General features: G+C 36.1%; 1 pseudogene; it reads right to left on the bottom strand.

The window, feature by feature from the left end:
- The window catches only part of LOC143680240 (replication protein A 70 kDa DNA-binding subunit-like), a 130,843-nt pseudogene that overhangs the window by 892 nt on the left and 105,775 nt on the right, over window positions 1–24,176 (bottom strand).

Below are 24,176 nucleotides of genomic sequence, written 5' to 3'. Positions count from 1 at the left end.
AAAAGCGCTGTAGGTTATCCACTACCCCTTCTTTTGATATCTGCATTTACCATGCAACCCTGTATTTCGATTTTCTTAGAGAAGACTTTTTCTGCTTTTTACTGTTATTTGATTGAAACAAACCTCTTGTATCATTATAAATCTCAAGGTGAATTAATAAATTGAAATCCCATTTTGCAAATCTGTTTCCTTTGTGTTGGAATAATAAATTATTTATCAGGGTCTGGCCATTGCTCAGTGATCTGAGAAAAGGGTTTAAAACCTGGAAAGCTAAAAAGACCTTAGAGGCAGCTAAGAAAGGGCACAGCAAACTTGAGATCACCAAAAATGAGCAACTATGATAAGAAAAGGAAATTCACTGTGTGTTAGTACTCTTCAAACCATGATCTCAAGTTAAAGAAATAAACCTACAGGTTCAGAGTTATTGCAGTGTTTGTAGAATTGAAAATCAGGACCTACTAGTGGGTTATGACATCAGCTCAAGGATAGGGATTGAATTTTACAAAAATGAAGTAGGCTAGATCAGATTCAAATAGAAAATCACAGCCATCTCATTTAGGAAGACTAAGTGTTGTGACAGGAGACTTGCTTTACCGGTGGCAGGGAGGGAGTGGGTATGACTATAATGGGATAGCACAGGGGAGATCTTTGTTATGATGGAATAGTTCTGTTTTGATGGCAGCAGTGGTTACACAGATCTACATATGTGATAAGATAGGTGTTACAGTATGGCATGATGTGTGATACATAGTATAGATGTGTAGTTTGTGGTTATATATGTTCTATCACTGTCAAGTTTCTGGTTTTGATCTTGTACTGTATGCGATGGGAAACTGGATGAAGGGTACAATTTTTGTAACTTCTTGTGAATCTATAACTCACAAGAATTATAATTTTTCTGTATTATCTGTAATTATTTCAAAAATTTGAAAAAATGTAATTTAGGTCTGCGTGGTCATAATGGATTTACTGAAGAACAATGGCCTTGTGGCATTGACTGTAAGCGATACCTCACACAGGAGGTTAAGAATATTGTACACAAAGATCCTTCATGCTCTTGAACAAATCCCTAAGTGCGGCATAGAGAAAGTTTACAGAACAGATTACAGATGAGAAGCTGGGTGTGGTTAAAGTAGAGCAAGATGTTAAAAAAAATTGACATCTAATTAGAACTAGCCAGCTTCAGAGTGACCAAATAGAAGAGGTGATTTTATAAGCTGAAAGTAAGCTAAGTCTGGCGAGGAAAATGACACATGGGAACCTCTAGTGGAAAAACTTTTCCACAGATCAATGGAAATGGCCAATGCAGTCATTAAACACACATCGTAACTTGTGTATTGATGGGAAAGTGATGAAATTAAATGTTCTGGTATATGTATTTTTAAGTGATTTTTTTAAAAATTGATGCAAAAAATTACTTTTTTTGGTTTACTTGGTAAGACAGATCACTATATTAACTAGAACCTTACTTCCTCCATTCCCAGGTTTAAAATTCATCCTGCTTAGTCAAGGCTTTCTGGCCTTAACATATAATAATGGCTGGAAATGTAAAGAATTAAAAGATATGAGCATGGTAATTTGCAAATATTTGTTAAAGTATCATTCAGATGTTGAATAGATTATCTGTCCCCCTTCTTCAATTTTCATTTGATGTTCATGCATAATAGAGTCAGTGTCATTTCAAATCTAAATAACTTTCATTCATTGTATTTTCTCCTTTAAAAAGTCTCCACAGGGCTTGACCCTTATGTTATTCTAATGTGTGTTTATTTCTTATCAGATTCTCTGCACTCAGTGGACAACAGTATATTAAAACAGGAGCTTTCTAAGTCTTACCTTAGTCCTCATTTTATTTACAAAACAGTTTCATCTAGATTTGCTCTCGAAAGAATTTTTTGGCACATTTTTATATGTAACATGATAGTGGATTTATTTTATACCCTTTCTTATCATTTGGGAAGTTTATGTTGGTATTAAACATGCTTGTGTTTTGGGGGAGAGTTCAGAGATATGCATTTCTCTAGGTTTCATTTCTATTAATTTTTAAATAAGTATGTTAGCTCTCTCTAGGTTGCAAATATAACTCACCTAGTTCAGTCTGCTTCCAATAAAAAGATGTTGTTTGCACTTATGACCCTGAAGTATAACTTGACTTCTGGGTTCAATGTTGTTTCAAGAGCTTATCTCTCCATTTTTGCTGCTTTGCCTCTTCAGTATTTATTCCCTTTTCAGGCAGTCTCTTTTCTTATCTGTTCTGTAAATGGCTCCTTGCTTATTCTTGTCCAACTAAAAAGAGTCTTGTTTACCAAGCTTAGTAGTCTTAACAGCTATCTCTTCATCAATGTGTCCATTCCTGAATCAATCTTCACGAGTATACGTTATATTTAAGAAATCAAGGTCTATCCCAGGAACTGATAGGCAACCCCACCTAAATCCATGGCTGACAATGGCCTTTAGGGATGCTGGGACCACAATTAACAAATGTCCACTATGACATGACTTTCAAAAGCAAAATAAACTCTAGCAGCCACCCAATACTTTTAGTATTTAATATTTAAATTTTTATCCTTTATGACATGACTTTCAAAAGCAAAATAAACTCTACCAGCCACCCAATACTTTTAGTATTTAGTATTTAAAAATTTTATCCTTTAAAAATTTTTTCATTGTACTCTGGTTCCCATTTAGTAGTCCTTCCTTTGATCTCCTACAATTATATGCTCCATTTAGTTTTTAATATGTAGTATTTTTTCCAATGCAAAACATTGGGAAATGTTTGTACATAAGACAGTAGGGAATGTGTCTTAAAAAAAATTTTTATTAATAAAATCTATCAATATACTACATGAACTTTTTTATTAATTAAAAAAATTAACTAACAACATTTAAAAATCATTCCATTCTACATATACAATCAGTAATTCTTAATATCATCACATAGATGCATATTCATCATTTCTTAGTACATTTGCATCGATTTAGAAAAAGAAATAGAAAGACAACAGAAAAAGAAATAAAACGATAATAAAGAGAAAAAAATTAAAAAAAAATTTAAAAATGAAAAAAATAAATAATAAAAAAAACTATACCTCAGATGCAGCTTCATTCAGTGTTTTAACATAATTACATTACAATTAGGTAGTATTGTGCTGTCCATTTCTGAGTTTTTGTATCCAATCTTGTTGCACAGTCTGTATCCCTTCAGCTCCGATTACCCATTATCTTACCCTATTTCTATCTCCTGATGGTCTCTGTTACCAATGACATATTCCAAGTTTATTCTCTAATGTCGGTTCACAACAGTGGGACCATACAGTATTTGTCCTTTAGTTTTTGGCTAGTCTCACTCAGCATAATGTTCTCTAGGTCCATCCATGTTATTACATGCTTCATAAGTTTATTCTTTCTTAAAACTGCATAATATTCCATCATATGTATATACCACAGTTTGTTTAGCCATTCGTCTGTTGATGGACATTTTGGCTGTTTCCATCTCTTTGCAATTGTAAATAATGCTGCTATAAACATTGGTGTGCAAATGTCCGTTTGTGTCTTTGTCCTTAAGTCCTCTGAGTAGATACCTAGCAATGGTATTGCTGGGTCATATGGCAATTCTATATTCAGCTTTTTGAGGAACCGCCAAACTGCCTTCCACAGTGGTTGCACCATTTGACATTCCCACCAACAGTGGGTAAGTGTGCCTCTTTCTCCGCATCCTCTCCAGCACTTGTCATTTTCTGTTTTGTTGATAATGGCCATTCTGGTGGGTGTGAGATAATATCTCATTGTGGTTTTGATTTGCATTTCTCTAATGGCCAGGGACATTGAGCATCTCTTCATGTGCCTTTTGGCCATTTGTATTTCCTCTTCTGAGTGGTGTCTGTTCAAGTCTTTTTCCCATTTTGTAATTGGGTTGGCTGTCTTTTTGTTGTTGAGTTGAACAATGTCTTTATAAATTCTGGATACTAGACCTTTATCTGATATGTTGTTTCCAAATATTGTCTCCCATTGTGTAGGCTGTCTTTCTACTTTCTTGATGAAGTTCTTTGATGCACAAAAGTGTTCAATTTTGAGGAGCTCCCATTTCTTTCTTTCTTCAGTGCTCTTGCTTTAGGTTTAAGGTCCATAAAACCGCCTCCAATTGTAAGATTCATAAGATATCTCCCTACATTTTCCTCTAACTGTTTTATGGTCTTAGACCTAATGTTTAGATCTTTGATCCATTTTGAGTTAACTTTTGTATAGGGTGTGAGATACGGGTCCTCTTTCATTCTTTTGCATATAGATATCCAGTTCTCTAGGCACCATTTATTGAAGAGACTGTTCTGTCCCAGGTGAGTTGGCTTGACTGCCTTATCAAAGATCAAATGTCCATAGATGAGAGGGTCTATATCTGAGCACTCTATTCGATTCCATTGGTCGATATATCTATCTTTATGCCAATACCATGCTGTTTTGACCACTGTGGCTTCATAATATGCCTTAAAGTCAGGCAGCGTGAGACCTCCAGCTTCGTTTTTTTTTCCTCAAGATACTTTTAGCAATTCGGGGCACCCTGCCCTTCCAGATAAATTTGCTTATTGGTTTTTCTATTTCTGAAAAATAAGTTGTTGGGATTTTGATTGGTATTGTGTTGAATCTGTAAATCAATTTAGGTAGAACTGACATCTTAACTATATTTAGTCTTCCAATCCATGAACACAGTATGCCCTTCCATCTGTTTAGGTCTTCTGTGATTTCTTTTAACAGTTCTTTGTAGTTTTCTTTGTATAGGTCTTTTGTCTCTTTAGTTAAATTTATTCCTAAGTATTTTATTCTTTGAGTTGCAATTGTAAATGGAATTCGTTTCTTGATTTCCCCCTCAGCTTGTTCATTGCTAGTGTATAGAAATGCTACAGATTTTTGAATGTTGATCTTGTAACCTGCTACTTTGCTGTACTCATTTATTAGCTCTAGTAGTTTTGTTGTGGATTTTTCTGGGTTTTCGACGTATAGTATCATATTGTCTGCAAATAGTGATAGTTTTACTTCTTCCTTTCCGATTTTGATGCCTTGTATTTCTTTTTCTTGTCTAATTGCTCTGGCTAGAACCTCCAACATGATGTTGAATAACAGTGGTGATAATGGACATCCTTGTCTTGTAACATGAACATTCTTAACATATGAACTTTCCATACGTGGTGTGCAATCAGTGGCTCACAATAGCATCACATGGTTGTATATTCATCACTATGATCATTTCTCAGAACATTTACATCACTCCAGAAAAAGAAATAAAAAGAACAAAGAGCAAACTCATACATACCATACCCCTTACCCCTCCCTCTCATTGACCACTAGTATTTCCTTCTAACCAATTTATTTTAACATGTGTTCCCCCATTGTTTATTTATTTTTAATCCATATTTTTATTCATTTGTCCATACCATAGATAAAAGGAGCATCAGAGCAAGGTTTTCACAATCACACAGTCAAATTATACATTCATCTTAAGGAAACATGGCTATCGGAACACAGCTCTACAGTTTTAGGCACTTTCCTCTAGCCTCTCCAATAGACCTTAAACTGAAAAGGGGTTATCTGTATAATGCGCAAGAATAACCTCCAGGATAATCTCTCGACTCCATTTGAAACTCTCAGCCACTGACACTTTATTTTGTCTCATTTCTCTCTTCCCCCTTTCAGTCAAGAAGGTTTACTAAATCCCTTGATGCTGAGCCCCAGCTCGTTCTAGGATTTCTGTCTCACGTTGCCAGGGAGGTTTACACCCCTGGGAGATATGTCCCACATAGAGAGGGGGAGGGCAGTGAGTTTGCTTGCCATGTTGGCTGAGAGAGAGATAGGCCACATCTGAGAAACAAAAGAGGTCCACTGGGGGTGTCTCTTAGGGCTAAATTTAAGTAGGCTTAGCCTATCCTTTGCAGGGATATGTTTCTATGAACAAACCCTAAGATTGAGGATTTGGGCTATTGATTTTGTTGTCCTCACTGCTTCTGAGAATATCAGGCCTTCTCCCTATGGGGAAGTTGAATTTTCCCTCTTTCTCACCATTCCCCCAAGAGGACTTTGCAAATACTTTTTCATTCACTGTTCAAATCACTCTGGGATATATCAGGGCATCTCTCTAGACAAACCTGCAAAATCTCATGACCTACTCAAGAGGGACCATGTCATTTAATATTTGTATCTCCATAGCTCTCCTAGTGTACTTATATACGTAAAACTATGGCCCAGAGTGAATAAAAAATATTGAATTTCTAAATGTATAGAAGAGTTAATGAATCTTCATTCTCAGATACATATCCCTAACTACTGGAAAAACATGCCATATGAAATTTAAAAATAAATTTCTGATTATAATATTGCAGATTTGAAAACATTTACTATTGCAACAGTTTAAATTGTTGCAAATAGTTTTTAAAAACTGAGTGAAAAAGATGTTGAATTTGAAATCTCATTAAATTGTATTTATTAAATGACAGTGACTATTTCACTGACAAGCAAGACAGATGCATAAATTATCTGCCTCCCAGAAATGCTGCTTCTCAATTGACTTTAAGTAGTATTTTTTAATGAATAATAAACATATTGAGCCGTTAGTGGACAAATTGGTGCTGGAGTCCCAGGGTTACCCACAGATTTCTTGTCCATATATTGCCTGTTTTGCACAGTTCCTTTTAGACCGTGATTTATGTATTTGATGTTTTTCAAATAGCTGAATGGTGTGTTATGACATGTCATGCTCCATGTAGAGTACATTTTCACTATCAATTCTTATGATTGAGAGCAAATGTTACATGCCTCTAAGGTCGCCTATAGGGAATCTTTGTTTCATTTAATCGGACATCCAATAGCACACTTTGTTTCACAGAGCTGGTCTTAGAAAATTCTTTGGGGAATTATAACCACTTCTATTTGGAAGCAAAGTAAATCTCTGCTGACTTCACAATGATGCTGTGCCACCAATGTTACATGCCTAGAGCACTGCTGTATGTAACTCTTATCTTTCCATTTTGTTTCTGTTATCTTGGACAAGTTGTAGATGGGCTACCTAATATGAAGTAATCTGGCTATTTCATTTCCTCTTCCACCCCCTCAATCATTCTTTAATGAGTAGTAGTCTGGCTTCTACCCCCACTGCCAGTTTAAAGTGTCAGGGTGAGCTGATCACTAAATCCAGTGCACTTACACTGTACTTACCTGACTGCAATTCCTCTATTGAAAGTGTTGATATTCTCCCCTTCAAAGCTATTTTCAGGTCCCCAATCTTTTTTTTTTTTTTTGCAAGCAATTTTGGGGGGTTATAATGTTCCTGAAACTTATACAAGGATCCAAGGATTCTTTTTTTAAAATTTATATACTATACAATCATCCAATTTTTGCACTCGGTGGTTCACAGTATCACCATATAGCCGTGCATTTGTCATGGCCATTGATTTTTGCACATTTTCACTGCTCAAAAAAAGAATAAAAGTAAAAATTAAAAAATAACACCCCAAAATTCCATACTCCTCTCCTCCCCTATTATTTATTTATTTTGTTTGATTTTTCCTACTCCTCTTCAATGCACTGCATATACCGGTCATACCTTAAAAGCTCTGTAGCTATTCAGTCATCTTCAAGAATCAAAGCCACTGGATTACAGTTCAACAGTTTCAGGTAATTTCTTCTAGTTACTCCAATATACTAAAACCCGAAAAGGGATATCTACATAATGCATGAGAATAACCTCCACAATGACTCTTAACTCGATTTGAAATCTCTCAGTCATTGAAACTATATTTCATTTCTCTTCCCCTTTCTGATCAAGAAGTCCTTCTCACTCAGCTATGCCAGGGCCAGGCTCATCCCCGGGGAGTCACATCCCACGTAGTGGGTACGACAGTGAGCTCACCTGCGGAGTTGGATTAGAGAGGCCACACCTGAGCAAGAAAGGAGGTTATCTGGGAGCAATTCTTAGGCATAATCAGAAGTAGGCTTGGCTTTTCCTTTGCAGGAATAAATTTCATAAGGGCAAGCCCTAAGATTGAGGGCCTGGCCCATCAAATTGACAACCCCCAATGATTCTGAGAATATCAGAACTTCCCCAGGAAGTTTAATATTTCCACCTTTTCCCCAGTTCCTGAAGGGTATTTTGCAAATACTTTTTCATCTTCTGCCCATATTACCCTGGAATGTATGAGGTAGGACCAAAACTCTTAAAGTTTGCTTTGTATTTTTGTGATTATTCTTTTTCTGGCCTCTTCAAGGGCCTCTCTTCCTCCTCTTCTTCCTTAGATGTTGATTCTCCTCAGGGTTCCCCAGCAGTTCTTAGCCCACTGCTCTTCTAGCTTTACAATCCTCCCCCAAAGTAATTCAATCTGTGCTTATGGTTTTATCTATTATCCAAAGGCAAATGACTCAAAGATCTTTGCGTCTAGTCCCAAATATCTTCCTGCTAGAAGTGAATATTTAAATACCCCAAACTATTCACATCCAAAATAAACTTAATCATCATTCCTTCTGAAATCTTACTGCCCATTCACTTTATTTTCTATTCTAAAGACACAGCTATCCAACCACTAATCTAATTTGGAAATCTTGGAGTAATACTTAACTTTTTCCCCATCTCCCTATCCAGACAATCACCAAGTCCTACCTTACTACTTTCTAACCCTACTTATATTGGGACTTATATCTCATACTGACCCTCTCCTTTACTCCTATCATTGTTCTAGCTCAGTTCATTGCCTATTTATTTCCCTATGACTATAGCTAGAACAGAAATGGTTAATAAAAGAAATAGCAAGTATTGAGGATGTTCTATGTACCTGACTCTCTGTTTAAATGTTAGAGACAGTGGGTGAGGTTGACATCCTCATGGAGTTTACCCAAAGGTATCAGTGTTCCATCTAAAAAAAAAATAGTCTGAGAACTATCTTTCCAATCCTCACCCCTTAAAATTCTTCCATAGCTTGTTATATCCTACAAGATAAAATTTACCTCTTTAATATGAAATACTAGGGACCTATCTCAATTCCAAGCTAACTTTGCTTTTTTCTGCAAATGAATCTCTTCACATTTTTCTGCTCTTTTAAACCATCTTCTGTTATTTCTTGTCACATTGTTCCAGTTCATTTCATTATCATTTCTTCCCCTATGACTATAATTAGAACAGTGTTCATTAATGTAAATAATTAATCTTGAGGGTTTACAAACTATCAAGTCCTCTGCTAAGTGTTGGAAATTTATTGTTCATACTTTAACTTTTTTTTCTGACAAAAATATCCTACCCCTTATCTCCACCTCAATCTTTGTGCTTACCTCCTCAGAGTGGTGAAGTTATACCTGTCCTTAAAGTCTCAACTCATACATCACCTCCTCTAGGAAGTTTTCCCAAACTGCTCACTCTCCAGGGTGGGCTGGGCACACCACCTCAATCACCCTATTATATTCAAAGCATGTCTCTACATTTGCTCTTCCCTATTGTATAATTTTATGTTTCTGAGTTTATCATCAGACTGTGAGGTCTTTAAAGGTAAAGACTGTCTTAATTATCTTTGTATCCTGGAAATACAAATACACAGGATATGTTTCAAAAAATGTTTGTTTAATTTAGTGAATGAATGTGTAATGGCTAATGGCAGCAACAAATCCACACGACAAAGAAATGATACAAATGCATTTCTTCCTAATATTTTATGGTTCCATCATTACATACATTGTTCTCAGGCTATTGTTCTGATAAACAATCTAAGATAGCAAAGTAACTGATATTTTTTGGCAATCTATTTAGTAAATGCTCCCCAAAGCATTTATTGCATTAACGGTAAGTGTAGTGTATGGATTGCGTTTCAAATGAAGTAAGTATATGTTGACAATGAAGTTCAGCCTTGTTAGCAATGAAAATCATTCCAATTATAAACTACATGGGCACAGTCACTGTCACATAAAATATCCAAACTAATTACTTCTAGCTCTTCAGTTATGCAAGTATTAGAAATGAAACCTACCCTAACGTATATTCAATGTTAACAGAAAGAACATTGCTAAAAATATAGCAAGAATGTAGTTCCATTTTAAAATTATTACAATAGGTGGATTAGTATTGTGCTTTTAAAATGATCTTGCCAACCAACCACAGTTTTGTAGAATTTCCCCTAGACAGGCACGGTTGTAACAGAGATCTTGGTCAAGGCCATAAATACAACATACAAATCAGAGCATTGTCCTCTGCACTGTTGTTGCTGCCTGAGGGAGAAAAGCATGTCCACTGTTCCATGACTGGAATGAGGGGCACACTGAGTTTCAGGTCAAATATCCATGACATTGATATGTATGACTAGTCTACTGAGCATGATACATGTTAATATCTTCCCAGTGGTGGGCACGAGCGATATGCATCAGTGGTCAGCACAGCACACACAACTCCTTTAGATTTTCTACAGGTGTAAAATTGATGCATCTTTGAAATCCTGTGGAATGTGATTCTTCTACATGCAGTCAGATTGGGTACCATTGCTGTATGGGCTGTCATTTCTGTCTACTCCTGTAAGGATGTCATCAACACCATAGCTCTGTCTGTTGATATTTTTGATGACATATTTTGGACAGCATTTTTTGTGAGCTAAACCTGTTTGCATTCCAATTCTTGCCAATAATAACAGAATAATCAAAACATGAGGGCTGATTGCAAACAGCAAGATAAAAATGTTCTGCTCATATTGTCGTGACTTCTAAAATGGTTAGTGGCACATTTAGAACATAATTGTATAATTTATCCTCCAGCTTAAGATCCATGACAGTACGAACATATATATTCTGCCTACTACTTTATTTCACTGTTAAACAAGTGCCTGACCCATACATAATTCAGTGAAAGAATAAATGCTTGAGTGGTAGCATGGCATGTGAAAAGAACATTGTCTCTGAAAGCACACACATCTGGAGTTGAATCTTAACCTATCTGCTTTCTAGTTCTGTGACACTGAGATTATTTAAACTCTCTGAGCCTTGGCTTTCTCCTCTATAGAATGTGAATTATAATATTTCAGAGCCAAATTATTGTAAAAATTAAATGAGATATTATATATAAAACATCTAGCACAATGCTTGACACACAGTTATTGCTCATAAATATTAGCTATTATTATTACTGAAGTTGGAAATCACTTTTGTGCTTTATTCCTCTAGTGTGTTGTTAACCTGCAGCTGCTTAATGGTGGTTACCAATTTACCATCCTTTATTGGATGACTGAATGAATGGTTGAATGATTACTAATTCTTACTGATAAATGATAAAAGCTTGCTAAATATATGTATAATTATACAGACTTTTCCACTGTATATAAAAGCTTTTATATACTGAGTCAAAATTATGGTTTAAGAGTCAAAGATGATATTTTCAGAGTAGCTTGATTGTAAGAATTTAAGCTACACGTTCATTGAGTAGCCCTAAATAGTTATACACAGAAAGTGATACAGATATTCAGGAGGAGAAATCTTTGTAAAATTCTTGATAGGAAAAAAGAAGTAGAATTTGAACTAAGCATTTAAAACTTTCTTAATTTTGATAGGCGCTAAGAAGGGAAACCTCATTTTCGGTAAGGGGAAGATGTGAAGAAGAGAGCTTGTATGGATCTTATCGGTCAGGATGCTCTTAGCTACAAATGGCAAAAAAAAAATACCAACTCCATTTGCTTAAAATGAAAACATTGATCATTTCACAGAACAAGACCTCCAGAGGGAGGTTCTCTGGGATGGGTTGGTTCAGTGACTTTTGACATCAGCAAGGATCAAAATTCTTTTGTCTTTCAGCTCTGGCACCTCCAGGGAGTCCCTTTCGTAATATTCATTGCTTGCTTTGGGATGGTATGTGGGTTGCTACAATTTCAGGCTTCCTATCTAGACATGGCAAGGTATAGTAGAAGAAGGAGGATAAGTTTTCTTGTGCCTCTTAATTTTTCTTTACCGTAGACTAGGTTAAACACTTAAAAAATATATAATCATATTCATTATCACACAGATTAAGAAATAAAACATAGAAAATACAGTTGTAACTCTCTATGCACACTACCCCAAGCACGTTTTTCTTCCTCCCTACTCCCACCTGAAGTATTATTCTAAATTTATCATTCCCAGATATGTCTTCGTATTTTCACTACATAAATATGTATCCGTCAGCAATATATGGCATTGTTTCTCCTATTGTTAAACTTCATTCCTTTCTGTATATAATCTTGTAAAACTTGATTTTCCCCTAATTTTGTGAGATTTGACTATGTTAATTCATGCAGCTTTAGCACGTTCATTTTCATTGTATATAGGTTTTTGTTTTATAGATATACTTCCATTTATTTAATTATTTTCCTGTTAGTGGACATTTAGGTTATTATCAATTTATAAATATTCGTTTACCTGTCTTTTTAATGCATTTGTGGTGTGATTCTTACAGGGTATATGCTCCAGCATGAAATTGCACTTTTTACTTTACTAGCCATCATTTAATCACTTCCTTAAGTGATTTCTCACACAGAGGAGAAGGTGATGTGAAGACAGAGGCAGAGACAGGAATGATGCAGCCACAAGCCCAGGGGTGTTGGGGCAGCCACGGGAAACTGAAAGAAGCAAGGGATGGATTCTTCCTCAGAGCCCCGAAAGGGAACGCAGCTCTGATTGACTTTGAACTTCTCGCCTCCAGCACTGGGAGAGAATAAATTTTTGTTTTTCTTAAGCCTGATAAAATACTTGCTATTTTTCAAGATCCACATAACATGTCACGTCCTTTAAACTTTTCCTATGTAACTAAGGTGCTCTTCTTGCTCTCTTTGGCAGCTTGTTAGCCAAACTAAACTCAATATCTTCTTCCATTCACACATTCATGTAGCCTCACTTTGTGATTTTTTTTGTGTTTCCTCCTATCAAGAGGAGTAGTTTATTTCTCTCATTTGAATTGAAACTTTGCTATACTACTTGCTTTGTCTAATGTAACTCTAACAAATGTGACATAAGCAGTTGTTTGTAAAGCATTTGTACATTAGGAGTTCCCCTCTTTCAGCCATGATTGGAATCCTGAACTGGTGATGTAAACAAGTCCTCACTAGCCATCTGCAGAGATCATGAGGAGGAGAATGAGGCACCATAGCTCACGCTAGCAGCAAATGCCAAACATCTAAGTAAGGCCATGTTAAACCACCCAGCATCAGTCAATCTGCCAGATGAGGACAGTCTCATGAATGATTATTGAGGAGAACAGAAAAACTACCCAATTGATTATGCCCAAATTGTTTCCCACAGAGTCATGATCAAATAAAATGGTTATTATTTTAAGCCACTAAGTGTTGGGGTAATTTGTATTGAAGCAAATGTTAACAGAACATTCCCTTAAGCTCCATGTTTCAGTCAAGGAAGCTAATTGCCATAACAAAAAGTACCAAGAACTTGATGGTTTTATACAATGAAAGTTAATTTTTCTTCATGCACAACCTATTGGGGGATTTTTCCTGTACATCAACTCTCCTGGCCAGCTCTTGGTCAAGTAGTGATCTGGGGATTTAGGGTCCTTTCATCTTTTGACACCATTATTTTTAACACATAACCTCTACACTTATAGAAGAGACTTAACCACTTCAGCCTGAGAGTGATATTGCTTTACTCACCTAGATGCAAAATAGCTGGGAAATATATCCAACTCTATTATTTGCCATCTCTGATCTATTTCTATAGACCTTTGCTCTTTATAACTTTCTTAAGACATTATATTTCACTTCGCCCAACAACAATTCCCAACACTGAGCTGAAACAACCTTAAAGATCAGAGCTATACCCACTAGCTTCTCTTACAATATACAATATAAATCCTTGTATATAGAAGGGCTGCCCTAATCAACATTTATAGAGTCTTTTATAATTTTCAAGTTATATTCAGAAGCTCTATTTCATTTAATTCTCACAACATCATAAGATAAATAGTAAATATATATATAATTGTCTCCATTTTACACATGAGGAAATTGAGGCTCAGTGATGCCTCCAAACTTCTTCAAGGTTACTACCTAGAAAGTGACAGATCTGGAACTGAAACCCTATAATCTCACTATAAATCCTCTGACTACCTTTATGATACTGTCAAAAATATTTAAGTGAACCAAATCTTTGCTTTATTTTTCCTTCAAATTAATCCTATATCCAATTCAGTCACCAAATTCCAGTAATTCCTCTTCCATAATGTATCTTCCTTTGGTTCAGGTCACTTCCCACCTAAGTCACTGCAATTGCCTCCTAAATTATAATTACTGCCTCTTATCTCTTCCTTCTCTAATTCATTCTTAATGCTTTGTCAAAATAACATACTAACTCACCATTTTAATTGTCATTTTCCAATTCAAAATCCTCAAAGTCACAACTTTACATCTAAGCTAAAATATGAATTAGCTAGGTATTCATGGTCCTTCCAACTTTGGTCCCTGAAATACCTTTCCAGTCTTATATCCTGTTGTTCTTTAGGTCAAACATTCTGTTCTTCACAGACTAATTAGCTCAATCTCCCCTAAATTACCCATGGAGCAGAATGCTATTTTGACTCCCCAACAGCTATTCCTCTATTCCTCAATTTTCTTTCATTGTCCATTCCTTTTTCAGATCTCCTGGAGTAAATCTGGACTAGAATCATTCAATCTTGGAAACCCCACTTTTCTTGCCAATGAGACTGATTTGTGAAGGACATGGCTAGTGAGACATGAGGAAAATTCTTCTGGGAGGCTTCTGAGAAGGATTTTCTTGGTCTAATAAAGAGACAAATGGAACTTCCATTTCCAAGAATATGGTTCAGCAGATATCCTTAAAAACAACGGCCTACAAATTATCTAAATAGAAAAATAAAAGAACTAAATATTTAAATCCATACCTTAGTTTGCAAAAACCAGTGCATATCTAGGTACAAAAAACTGAAATCTGAGTGGTATCATCGATATGGCTACATAAGACATCCCTGAAAAAAAGTGTCCCCAGAGATTTAGCAAATAAAAGGACAAATACAACTTGCTTGGAACCCTAGAGGATGGTAGAGACTGGAGAAAGACTTTATGAACACTGAACCAAAGAAACAAAACTATCAGGTAGGAAAATTCTGTCCTGGACTGTCAGTCTATGCCCATTCCCCTGCCCCTTACTTGTTTCCACGTATTTGGGGATCAAAAACAGAGACATGGCCCAGGTCCCTCCCACCATAGAGAGACTGTGGAGTAACTTCCTGCAGTGAGTTAGAATTCCATACACATACAGACCCAGGGATCTAAGTCCTCAGAGACCCGAGTCAGAACACAAGCTGCTGAGGATACCTCGCACAAAAAGGCCCCCTTGGAGGAAGGGCGGGGATAGAGAGAGAGACCACAATGGAAAGGTTGTCAAGAACTGCTGTACCCTCACTCAATTAAGCATCAGTCAGGTGGACCACCTAAAGTCAAAATGGACTTTTCTGAAATGACCCACATTTCTGGATTAACCCCATCTACCCCCCTAGGATGGGACCATAAAGGGGAAGAAACTGGAAGCCGAAAAGCCTCACAGAAAAATAAAAGGGGGGTTAAACTGAATTGCTGTAAGATAGGAGGGGTCCAAAAAAACGGAAAACTGTAAGGAAAATGGGGCACTGCGTGAGGAAGAGAATTTAAACAAATCATAGGAGCTGAGAAGAAAAGTCTATATAAAAACAAACAGAAAAAAAATCAAGATTCCTGGAGAAGGGACATAATAAAGGAAGCTTTCTCCTATAGGCGAAACAATTGCATGAAATGTACAATTTTAAAAATTGCACCACATACCCAGGGCAACAATTAAACATGGTCTATTCTAAAGGTCTAGAGTAAGTTAGACTAAGAGTCAAAGAACAGCCTTAATACAAAGCCAATCAACAATAAAACTCTAGACAAGAAGGAGAAATGGACTTTCAGCAATAAGTCATCAAGATGATCAGATGCCTAGACCTCAGAAGGAAATTACAAGCAATATTAGGAGACAGGAAGATACGCTTCAGTTGAAGGAACAAATTAAAACTTCAGAGAAGACTCAGAAGTTGGAACAACTAATCAAAGATGTTCAAAGAAATCTCTTAAGTCAATTCAAGGAGATGAAGGAAAATATGCATAAAGAGATAAAATTCTTAAGTAGACAATGTGTGAGCATAAAGAAGAGTTTGAAAGCATTAAAAAAAACATAACAGAAATTATGGGGATGAAAGGCACAGTAGTCAAGATAAAAAAATACTCTAGAAGCATACAACAGCAGATTTGAATAGGCAGAAGAAAGAAGCTGGAAGACAGAACAATCAGAACCATGCAGTCAGAACAGATAAAGAAAAGAATAGAAAAAATTGAGTAGTATCTCAGGGATTTGAGTGACAGCATAAAATGCGCAAACATATGTCTCATGGATATCCTAGAAAGAGAAGAGAAATAAAAAGGGACAGAAAGAAATATTTGAGGAAATAATGGCTAAAAATTTCCCAACTTTTATGAAAGACATATATATATATATATATATATATATACTCCACACGCTCCATACAGAATCAATCCTAAGAGGCCTGTTCTAAGACACATGCTAATCAGGATGTCAAATGCCAAAGATAAAGAGAGAATTCTGAAAGCAGCAAGAAAAAAGTGATTCTTTGCATACAAAAAAATCACCAATAAAGCTAGTAGAGCTAATAAAAGACTTCAGCAAAGAGGTGGGTATAAGATCAACATACAAAACTCTGTAGTGTTTCTATATGCTAGTATAGTGTATAGCAAATGAGGAGGAAATTAAGAAAAAGAATCTCCAATTACAATAACAAAGAATCAAATATCTAGGAATAAATTTAACCAAGATGTAAAGGAATTGTATACAGAAAACTATAAAACATTGTTTAAAGTAACCAAAAAATATGTAAACGAACGGAAGGAAACTCTGTGTTAATGGACTGAAAGACTAAATATTGTTAAGATGTCAATTCTACCCAAAATGATTTACTGAGTCAATGCAACCCCAATAAAAATTCTATCAGCCTATTTTACAAACAGACAAGCCAATTATCAAATTATCAATATTTATTTGGAAGGGTAAGGGATCCTGAAAACACAAGGAATGAAATTGGAGGGCTCACACTTCCTGACTTTAAAGCATATTACAAAGCTACAGTATTACAAAACAGCATGGTACTGGCACAATGATTGATAAAGCAACCAATGGAATTGAATTAAGAGTTCAGAAATAGATCCTTCCACATATGGCCAATTGATTTTTTTGAGAAGGCTGTCAGGTTCATTCAACTGGGAAAGAATAATGTCTTCAAAAAATGGTGTTGGGAGAACTGGATATCAATATGCAAAAAAATGAGAGAGGAGCCTTATCTCACGCCTTATATAAACATTAACTCAAAGTGGATCAAAACCCTGAATATAAGAACCAGGATCATAAAACTCCTAGAAGAAAATGTAGGGAAGCATCTTCAGTATCTTAGGTTAGACAATAGTGTCTTCAACTTTACATCCAAAACATGAACAATGAAAGGAAAACTAGACAAATGGGACCTCATCAAAATTTAAAAGTTGGGACAGCAAAAGACATTGTCACAAAAGTGAACAGACAACCTATCCAATGGGAGAAAATATTTTGAAATCACACATATGATAAGGGTTTAATATCCAGAATATATAAAGAAATCCTACCACTCAACGATAAAAAGACAAGCAACAACAACAAAAAAAAAACAGTCAAAAGACTTAAATAGACATTTCTTCAAAGAGGAAATACATGTGGTTTAAAAGCGCATGAAAAGATGCTTCACATTACTAATTGTTAGGGAAATTCAAATCAAAACCACAATGAGATGTCATTTCACACCCACAGAAAATTACAAGTGTTGGAGAGGATGTGGAGAAATAGGAACACACATTCATTGCTGGTGGAAATGTAAAATGGTGCAGCCCCTGTGGAAGACTGGCAGTTCCACAGGGAACTAAATGTAGAATTACTGTATGACTTGACAATCCTACTGCTAGGTATATACCCAAAAGAATTGAAAGCAGGGACTCCAACAGATATTTGCACACCAATGTTTATAGTAGCGTTATGCACATTTGCCGAAAGATGAAAGCATCCCAAGTACTCATTAACCAATGAATACATAAACAAAGTTTGGTTTATACATACGATGTCATCATGCAACAACATGGATGAACCTTGAGGACATTGTGCTGCGTGTAATAAGCTAAACATAAAAGAACAAATATTGTATTATCTCACTGATACGAACTAGTAATAATAAACAAACTCATAGAGCTAGAATCTAGAATATATGTTACCAGTGGATAGATTAAGGGTAGAGAATGGGGAGCTGATGCTTAATTTGTACAGAATTTCTATTTAATTTGATTGTAAAATTTGGAAATGGATGATAGTGATGGAAGCACGTTATTGTGAGTCTAAATAACAGAACTGAATTGTGCATGAGAACGTGGTTGAAGTGGGAAATTTTGGGTCGTGTATGAAAGTTAGAAGATAAAACATAGGACTGCATAAAACAGTGAATCCTGTTGTGGATGACGGACTAGGGTTAACAATTGTGTTATAATGAATTATAACAAATATATGACACTCATACAAGGTGCTAATAATAGTATATGGGAAAAATAAACCTAATGTAAACTATGGACCACAGCAAATAGTACTATTCTAACATTCTTTGATCAGCTGTAACAAAAGTGCCATACTGATACAAAGTGTGGTAGTTAGGTTCAGGTGTCAACTGGGCCAGGTGAAGGGTCCTAGTTCTATTGCTGTGGACATGAGCCAATGGCATCTGAATCTTATCTGTTGCTGATTACATCAGCAGTCAGCCAGGAGGCATGCCTGCTACAATGAATGATGTTTGATTTAATTGGCTGGTGTTTAAATGAGCGAGCTCAACTTAGCACAGCCCGAGCAGCTCAGCATACCTTGTCTCGGCACTCACAGCTCAGCCCAAGCCTTTAGAGATGCAGAAAGGAATCACCCCAGGGAAAGTTGTTGGAACCCAGAGGCCTGGAGAGAAGGCCCGCAGAGATCACCCTGTGCCTTCCCATGTAAGAAAAAACCTCAGTCAAAAGTTATCTGCTTTTCTGCTGAAGAACTATACATTTTTAACTAAATAAATCCCTTTTTATTGAAAGCCAATCCATCTCTGGTGTGTTGCATTCTGGCAGTTAGCAAACTAGGACACGAAGTATTAACAACAGATGGGTACATGGGAACACTGTAGTTTTTACTTGACTTTTCTACAACTTCTCTAATTAAAAAAATAGTAATTTTTGAAAAACATTTTGTTGAATGAGAGAAATCAACACAAAGTACTAGGTATTGTATGATTCCTTTTATATAAAATGTAAATATAAATCAATCTGTATAGTCAGAAATAGATTAGTAGTTCTGTAGGGTTAGGGAAGGATAGACTACTTGAGAGGGGACTGCTAAGGGGTATGGGGTCTTTCTTTTTGGAGTAATGAAAATGTTCTAAAACTGACTGTGGTGAATGCACAACTCTGTGGCTATACTAAAAGCTAGAGCTTAAACATTTTACATGGATTGTATAGTATGTGACTATATCTCAATAAACCATATTTAAAAAATAAAAAACTGACCTAAAAATCAAAGAGGTAATTTGTCTTTGGCTGACACTACTGTTGCCCTGGAGAAAGTTGCCAATCTGAGTAACCATGATGCTTGGGAATTAGTGGTTGAATGAAGTCAGGAAGCAAAGACCTGGCCTGCACCAGATGGTCGGGATCTGAAACCAAGATCCCTTCATAAAGTTGAGACACTCAAAGTTCTATACATTTAGTCAGGGTTGGGCCTGGGGTGAAGCACTAAGGCACTTACCTCACATTAGATTTGGCCCTGCCCTTGGTAAATGGATGGACTATAAAATAAATCTACCTGCCAGTAGCAGGAAGTGGTAGGGTACTTGTCTGTCTCTTCCTGGCTCCCCTGAGTTTGTAAGATAAGGTCTGCCTGCCATGAGTTTGGGTAAAAAGTTATAATTCCTACTTAGTCTAGTAAAAATCAAAGTCAGGATAATAATAAGAATGTATCCTAAGTTGGTGGAACCCCTGGTTGCCTGACAGAAGCAAAAGAAAGAAAGAAATCCTCTGTAGAAGTATAAAAACTCAAACCTGGTGCTATAAGATTCCTACAGAAAAAGCCCTGCTGAATATGATCCCACAATTCAAAATTACAAAACACATGAGGAATGACAGCATCATGGACAAAAGTAAGCACAAATGATAAACAACATAATCTGACAACCAAAACCTCCAATCATAGAATTACTGGGTAGAGAATGTAAAATAAGTTTACAATGTTAAAAGTAAGAAAAAGAATCGAAAACATGAGATGACTATAAGACACAAAATTTTTAAAGACAGATTTGAAAAACAACTAAATGGAAATTCAGAAATGAAAAGCAGAATAACAAACACTAAAAACTTATTGAGTAAGTTAAAGAGCAGGTTAGGCACAATTGAAGCAAGAATTGGTTGACCAGAGATATATATGAAGAAATTATTCTGAATGAAGCACAGAAAGATCAAGAGATGGGAGATTTGAAATAGAAGTAAAAAGACATGAAAGAGAGAATGAGAACATATATCACATGTCTAAGTGAAGTTCCAGAAGGAGATAATAGAGGTAATAGGAAAGAAGAATATTTTCCCCCTGTAACTAATAGAAGACACATTCTCAGAATCAGAGAGTATAATGCATCTCAAATAGGATAAAAAAATATAATGAATGTGAGGAACATTAAAACAAAGAGAATATCTTTGAAAATACAGAGCAAAGAAAGCCAGATTATTTAGTGAGGAATTACAAGCAGACTGACAGCAAATTTCAAAGCAGTAACAATAGAAACCAGAAGGCAATAATGTCATATTTTCAAAATGCTGTAATAAAATATTTATCAACCTAGAATTGTATATCATGGTAAACTGCCTTTTAATAAAATTAATAAAAGTAATAAATATTTTTTATTGAGAAACCTTCATACACATACATTCCATACATAGTGTATAATCAGTGGCTCACAATATCATCACATAGTTGTATATTCATCACCATAATCATTTTTTAGAACATTTGCATTACTTCAGAAAAAGAAATCAAAAAAAAGAAAAAAAAATCATACATACCATACCCCTTACTCCTCCCTCTCATTGACCACTAGTATTTCCATCTACCCACTTTATTTAACCTTTGTCCCTCACCCCCATTATTTATTTATTTATTTATTATTCATATATATTTTTTACTCATCTGTCCATGTCGTGGATAAAAGGAGCATCAGACACAAGGTTTTTACAATCACACAGTCAAATTGTAAATGTTATATCATTATACAATCATCTTCAAGAATAAAGACTACTGGAACACAGTTCAACAATTTCAGGTACTTCCCTCCACCCACTCCAATTTCACCATAAACCAAAAAAGGATATCTATATAATGCATAAGAATAACCTTCAGGATAACTTCTCAACTCTGTTTGAAATCTCTCAGCCACTAAGACTTTATTTTGTCTCATTTCTCTCTTCCCCATTTTGGTCAAGAAGGCTTTCTTAACCCTTGATGCCAGGTCCTGGCTCATCCTAGGATTTCTTTCCCATATTGCCAGGGAGATTTACACTCCTGGGAGTCATGTCCCACATAGGAGGGAGGGTTGGCTTAGCAAGAGAGGTCAAATCTGAGCATCAAAAGAGGTTCTCTGGGGGTAACTCTTAGGCATAATTAAGTAGGCTTAGCCTATTCTTTGCAGAAATAAGTTTCATAAGAGCAAACCTTAAGATCAAGGGCTCAGCCTATTGATTTTACTGTCCCCCACTACTTGCAAGGATATCAGAAATTCTCCAAATGGAGAAATTGAATATTTCCTCTTTTCTCCCCAAGGGGATTTTGCAAATTCTTTTTTACTCACTGTTCGAATTACTCTAGCATATATCAGGACATCACACTAATCTGAACAAACCAACAAAATTGCACACCCTATTCAAGATTCCATATATTTATGATATTCACCTAAACTGACCATACAAGTTAAATTAGGAAATGTACTACCCAAAATATGGATTTTGGATCGAATAAACATCTCTCCCTTTAGTCTCACACAGAAGTTGAAGTTTTAAAATATGGTTGATATTATCCTTTACGCTGTATTCTGGTCAACCTTAGTCCTGTCCAGATCACCTTGATTCATGTCTCTGTTCAATGTCTGATCACTTTTTCAACTTTTTAAACAGTTCCTATATGGTGTACTGCTGATTTTCATAGCTTCAGAGCTCAAACTCTGAGCCTATGGTCACATAAATACCTGAAATCTCTGGGAAACACCATGTAATATACAAACAGTTTAGGATATCAGAATTTAGAATTAACAGTTACACTTCCTGAATATATATGTCTGTTGTAAGAGCTCATAATCTAGGACACTTTACAATAGTTCCCAGCCTGATAACCCATGCTTTCCACTTTAGTTCACCGTGTCTTTATATTATAGTTAGTCCATATGATTGAGGCGTGGTAATATTGGTTCTTTTGTTCCTGACATTTCATTCAACATACAATCCTTAAGGTTCACTCACCTAGTTGAATGCCTCACAACTTTATTCCTTCTTGTGGCCACTCTGTAGTCCATTTCATGCATATATCATAGTTCCCCCTTCCATTCCTCTGTCATTTTACCCTTAGGCTACCTCCATTCATTGTGGATCAGGAACACTGCCACCATAAACACCAGTGTGCAAATGTCCATTCATGTCCCCACACTTAGATTCTCCAGATGTATACTGAGCAATGGGGTTTTAGGATCATATGGCAAACCCACCACTAGCCTCATGTGGAACCACCACACTGACCTCCAAGAGGCTGTGCCTCTCAGTTTCCCTACCAACAGTGAATAGGTGTATCTCTTTCTCCACATTTTCTCTAGCACTTGTTTCTCTCTATTCATTTATAAACAGTTTTATTCACACATCATACAATCCAACCTAAGTGTATAGAAATGCCTTCACCACCATATTCTATCTGAAGACATTTCCTTGTCTTCCATACCCCTTTCCCATGCCCTCCACCTGTTGATATTTTGTTTTGGCATAATGTCTTTCTTTAATTCAGTGGAAGCATATTACAATGTTACTGTTGACTATAGACCCTAGTTTGCATTGATTATACTTTTTCCCATATATCATCTGTTCTAGTTGGCTCACTGCTGGAATGAAATATACCAGAAATGGAATGGCTTTTAAAAGGGGTAGACTTATTGAGCTGCAAATTTACAGTTCTAAGGCCATAAAAATGTCCCAATTAAAGCAAATCTATAAAAGTGTCCAAATTAAGGCACCCACAAGAGTTTACCTTCACTCACGAAGCGCTGATAAAGTTCAGAGTTTTTCTGTCAACTGGAAAGTCACATGGTGAACATAGCAGTGTCTGCTAACTTTCTCTCCAGGCTTCTTGTTTCATGAAACTCCCCTAGGTACACATTCCTTCTTCATCTCCAAAGCTCTCTGGCAGTGTGGGTCCTTTGCTTCATGGCTCTAAAAAAGGGACTCTCTCCGAAACGTTTCCTCTTTTAAAGGATTCCAGTAAACTAATCAAAAGACCCATCTGGAATGGGTATAGTCACATCTCCCTCTAATCAAAAGCTAGTACTCACAATCAGGTGAGTCACATCTCCATGGGAACAATCAAAAAGCTCCCAGCCAACAATATTGAATGGGATTAAAGGACATGGATTTTTTTGGGTCACCACAGATTCAAACTGGCACATTCCACCCTTTGGACCCCCAAAAGACATGTTCTTTCCAAATGCAAAATATATTCATCCCATAACAATATCAGAAAGCCTTAAAGCATTTCAGTAACAATACAAATACAATACAAAGTTAAAACCAGTACAAAGTCTCATCAAAGTCAGCTACAGGCATGATCTGTCCTAAGGCAAAACTATCCTCTGGCTCTGGACCTGTAAAACTCAGAACAAATTATTTGCTGCTAACATACAAAGGAGGCACAGTCATAGGATACATAGTTCCCTTTCCATAGGGAGAAATTGAAAGGAACACAGGGGTCACCAGACCCAAGCAGTCTTGAAAACCTGCAGGGCAAACTCCAATAGATTTCAAAGTCTG

This window comes from Tamandua tetradactyla, chromosome 4 (genome assembly GCF_023851605.1).
Source record: "Tamandua tetradactyla isolate mTamTet1 chromosome 4, mTamTet1.pri, whole genome shotgun sequence".
Taxonomy (NCBI): Eukaryota; Metazoa; Chordata; class Mammalia; order Pilosa; family Myrmecophagidae; genus Tamandua; species Tamandua tetradactyla.
The sequence above is the reverse complement of the archived record's forward strand: the minus strand, read 5'-3'. Positions and strand labels throughout refer to the sequence as shown.